We start from the raw sequence: 5,000 nt of genomic DNA, 5'->3' as shown, positions 1-5,000 counted from the left end.
AATTAATGGGTGGGTAATATGGTACGTAAGTGGACCACCGGACCTAGTTTGAAAACTCAATCAGATTTAGCAACAAGTCAATCTTTAAGATCATATACCACTCACCAATATCACCAGAATAAAAATAATGAGTCTTGCAGACTACTCCCACTTCATAAGAGTCTCCGAGGTCGCTGTCAACCATGTCACGATACTGACATTGCTGTAGGGTCTTTTCTGTACCAACGCATTGTACATCAGACATCACAACCGGTCCTGAACCCTCTCCAAAAGCTGACCTACTCAAAGCAGTAATGACTCCTGGGAAGCCTAACTGTCGGCAAACAACTGCAGCTTCCTTTTTTCGCCAGAGGAGCCGCCAATAGCTGCGACAGGATACCCTTCCCCAGATTCCATTAGAGAACACTTCAACACGACCAGCGTGAGACGAGGTATGACCAGTTAGACGGATATGCGTATCTGAAAAATAGAGACATACAGTAAAGGTAAACTCTCATTGCGAATGCATTTACACCTGAAACGACACGTACTCCCCGAAGAGAAAACCTGTAAAATGACAGCACAAATCGCATCTTTAAAACTTACATATCACATCCTCGCAAATCATGAGACCTAAATCCTAGTGTGGACTGAATGCTACCTCACTTAACTTTTCAAAACAGAGCTTCTCTTTTTAATAAATCTACTTCTTATACTAAAGCATGCAAATATCCTTTCTTCAACGTGAACCCAATAAATATAAAAATTCTTACAAATAGAGCGGTAGACTGCGAGCAGTCTCTTTTTTGCTCTAAATCGCTGAAACGAACGAACACTTCAAAATGGCTGAAACTGCGGTTCGCAAATACCGCGGGAGTTTGTTAGAGCGAAAAGCGAGAATGCAATGGTTTCATATTGCGTTTTGGAACCCCAGTGACAGATTGACAGCTCTCATTATCCTGCCTGCCATGCCCATTTGGAAAATATTCTCGCGGGAACCAATGATCGTTTGTTGCCGATAATTTATATGTAACGTTCGTTCGCCAACAAAATTTGAATACCGTGTAGTACTTTTATTTTGCGGGGTTTAATTTTTGCGGTTTAATCGCCAAAATAAAAGTACCGCAAAAATATCATGTTACACGGTAATTTATATGTAACGGTAAGGTGATGCCCGACGATTCCACGCCAAAAGAACACCAACAAATAAATAGCCCTCCAAGTCGGATTTTTGCATTTTATGTACTGAGAGTTCCTTCAAAATAATTTATGACAATTTTCCATCAAAACACAGCGCCGGTGAGCCTTCAGAAGCCCAACAACCGAAGACATCGTACGTGAACATGAATAATATTTTTAACGTCCTATGTCGAAGGGAGAAGAAAAGCTTTCCCTGAACTTTATTTTGGAGAAGCTTGGGCTTACTACATTTCAAAGTTACTCGCTTTCTCCTTGTGTGAAAGAGCAGCAACAGATGATCCCAGGACAAAGGAAGCGATGTCACGGAAGGAAGATTCAAGCAAATGTAATTCGCCAGTAATTCACCACATGTCTTACAGTTCGAAATCAAAAGTCTTCAAGAGCACCGCAGAAGATGATGGAAGCAAGGAATGCATGCTTGATATTTAATCCTTAATTTGTGGTAAAACGACCTTGGACAAACAATCCTTTTCGCAAACCAATTTATGCGTGATTATTTTGGCCATCTTTGAATCGGAAGAATCGTAGAATTGGAGAATGAAAATCTAAGGCAAATCGAACACTTAAGTCGTGAAACAGGTAGAATCGGAGGCTTTGCTCGTAAAATAGGTAAAAATCTTAGTGGTATAAAATCGGAAAATAGTACCAGTAAATCGGTGTATACCATTTCTGTGATTTTTGTAATAATCGCAACATCCTTGCGGCACGACATAATAATAATAATCACGGTTGGCACAACCGAATGCGACTCCTCTTTAAATTCTCATCGTAAACGGCATCCAACTTAACGCGAATTTAGAGTTGATTGACTTTTATCAAAGTTGATGTCATCGCTTCTCCCGAGATCGACCAATAAGAACACTTCGTCACCGGAGCGCTGGGGTTCCCAAACGCAATACGAAACCATTGCAGTCTCTCTTTTCATTCTAACCAACGCCCGCAGTATTTGCGACCTGCAGTTTCAACCATTAAAAGTTCAACGTAGGCGTTCCTTTCAATGATTCTAGAGCAAAAGAGAGACTGCTCGCAGATTAATAGAGCGGCCTCTGTCTGACGCTCTGTGGTCTGGATGCAGCGCGGAATGGTGCCTGTTCCTCGTTGGCAGTGGCTTTCTCGGCCGGTCTACTTGCTTCTTGGTTGCTTCCATTTGTGTGGTCTGTTGCACTGAGATGTAGTGTGACACGCAGGCTGCTATGCCTGAAACACCAATACCGTTATGATGTGAAATGCTGGTTTATTTCAGTAGGAGATTGTCCACAGCAGTGGACCTAATATCAACCATTCACCCTTTCTGTTGATGGTTGTGCTTCGGTCACAATTTTGCCATCTCAGTTGATCAGGAAGTAAGGTCCTTACTTGTCTTTTCATTAGAACTTCGTAGCTGCGTCAGGATATGGTGTTGAAAGGTAGTGTTTCACTTAGTCCTAAATGAAGGTATTGCTCTCTTCGCGCTGTAAAAAGAAAAGATACCCTTTCTTGTTGCGCTGCCTCATAATACTTTTAGCTTTTCTGTTAGCAAGTGCATGTTCTGATGTGAAACAGTGGTGTTGGAGTCCCTCTGTCTTCGCAAAAACCAAAAAGTGGTTTGTCGACATTGTCTATGCGGCTTTGATTACCACGGGTGACGAACATGGCTCCCGGCTTGTCTCTTGTCGGTGGGAACGCAATTCACTCTGTCCTTGCAACTTCAGGATATCTGGTCCTCTACCACGCTAGTTGTAGTGGCCATCATGATCAGGTATCCCTAACACTAGGGCTCTAACACATCAAGGCGGATTCTTAGGTATGACTGTGATTTTGACAGGTTCTCATGTGTTCAATTTCGACGCCTCATGCTTTACCAGTTTTGATTTGGTCACCTTCTTAAACAGTAGTACTCTGACGTTTTTTGTCTCTATACTTGTATGGGGTTTGCCTGGGTGGTTTGTTGTAATTGTCTTGGATTGGTGTCGGCCACTTGGTCTTAGCTTAATGAGCTTTTTGCTTTGTCTTAATCTCTTGGTTTCCTCTTTTCGACTTGCATGCTTGCTGCTGTGCCCTGAGCTTCCACATCACGCTTTATTCTCGCCAATAAAACGACTTGTATGTCTCAAAGAAGCCTTGGGTTTAATGACGACACAACTTGAATGGATGACACCATACACGTTACATTATCAACAACTTCGTGACTTTTTTAGCTTTGAAATGGATGTGAATTGTTAAAACAATACAAGATCTTAGCCTGTAGAATGGAAGGAATCAGTGACGGGAATGTATCTTCACTGCTGGTTAATCTAAGGATATCATTACAATAAACACATAGGATACTGACTTAAACAAGGCCGATGATTTTTATTTCTTCTGACTAATCTAGCAACATCGACTTTTAAACACGAGTTGAATCTTGCAACGAATACACCTCTTGAATGTCGAATGGAAGCATGTGATTTAAAAAAAAAATAGAATGCAGGAACAGCTAATAACAATTTTAAAGGCTATCACTCAAAGGAAGTTTTTTCCCAGTCCCCTAGTAGATTTAGCCGAGCCTAAAAGCGGAGCTCCCGTTTCTAACCCCATAAAGCAATATAGAGTATATGCCAATAGTTGTGCTTTTGCATAAAGTACAAATTAATCGTTATTAGTGTACTAGTGCAGTTTAAAGTGATCAAAAACCTCTGAGCTGACAGCAGTAAACCAACAAGCCTTGCAAACAATACCCAACAATTTTAATCAACAATTCAAACTGAAATTACACACACAGTAATCTAGCTCTTTCACAACAATTTTCTGTTTGACTGATAATATTTACACCATCTCTCTTTAGAACAGCAAAATCTTACTGATTAAAACGTCAAGCCAAAGAGTAGTAAATTTGCTTACTCGACTGCAATTTCACAGTTAAACAATGCAGCTTACGACTGGAAATCCATTTCACACAAAAAGCCCTCAAATGTGATTGTTGAAATATGCCAGAATCTCTGTGAACACGGAATTGCAAACGGTTTCAGGCAGGGCGCTTATACGTCTCTTTCCGCCCTGGTTTCAGGCCTTCGTCGTTTTAAGCGAGTTTTACAAAATATGTGAGGCTGCGAGGCATGAACTAAGAAGAAAAACAGTACCTGAAAGCTAACTGTTGTAAAGATGTGTTTTTCTCGTGCACTATTTATCTCCGCTTGACGGTGTTCTTCATTAACAGTTTCTCTTCTATTCCGTCCTAGGTTTCTCTCCAAGCTTTCTTCGCTTAAATTTCTCAAATTTCGTCGCCTATCTCCCGTGCTCTTTCCCTCTCTTTATCCCGTTGCTCGCCACTAATAGGGAACTTAAGCAACGGCAACGGCGACGGCAACGAGAACGTCACAAATTTGCATATTTAGTAGGCAAAAACACTAGCTTTGCACGCCCTGCAAGTGCGTTTTTCACTTTTGTCCATTTCTTTGCCGTCGTCAGCAAAACTACAACGTGAAATAGCCAAATTTGAGGTTTTATGGACAACGTCATTACTTGAGGATAAATTTTCATTTTCTGCCCTTAATTGAGCGCCGTTCCTACCAGCGTCATTTTTGAGGAACTACCACACTCCCGTCATATTAAAAAAAGTTGAAATAGTAACGACGCGATTACAATAACGCAAACTCATATTTTGAGATGACGTTCTCCTTGCCGTCGCCGTTGTCGTTGCTTAAGTTCCCTAATATCGATTTCCCGCCAGAAAAACGCTGGTTGCCAAATGCAACGCTGCCACGCGATTTCCCGCCAAGGAAAATTGCCCGATCACTCCAGTCCTCAGACGCTGTTCTGCCTCACCACCTCCACCCCGATAGTCTGTGCTCACGGGCGCACGC

The 5,000-nt window shown here is 41.7% G+C and overlaps 1 long non-coding RNA gene across 1 annotated transcript in view; it reads right to left on the bottom strand.

Annotated features, from left to right (window-relative positions):
* Nucleotides 1-358: 358 nt before the first annotated feature.
* LOC138007429 (uncharacterized) overlaps nucleotides 359-5,000 on the bottom strand; it is a 50,943-nt gene continuing 46,301 nt past the window's right edge. Inside the window, exon 3 of the long non-coding RNA XR_011124040.1 lies at nucleotides 359-459. This is a non-coding gene — a long non-coding RNA (uncharacterized lncRNA). The remainder of the gene's footprint in view (nucleotides 460-5,000) is intronic.

Source organism: Montipora foliosa, chromosome 6 (genome assembly GCF_036669935.1).
Source record: "Montipora foliosa isolate CH-2021 chromosome 6, ASM3666993v2, whole genome shotgun sequence".
Taxonomy (NCBI): domain Eukaryota; kingdom Metazoa; phylum Cnidaria; class Anthozoa; order Scleractinia; family Acroporidae; genus Montipora; species Montipora foliosa.
The sequence above is the reverse complement of the archived record's forward strand: the minus strand, read 5'-3'. Positions and strand labels throughout refer to the sequence as shown.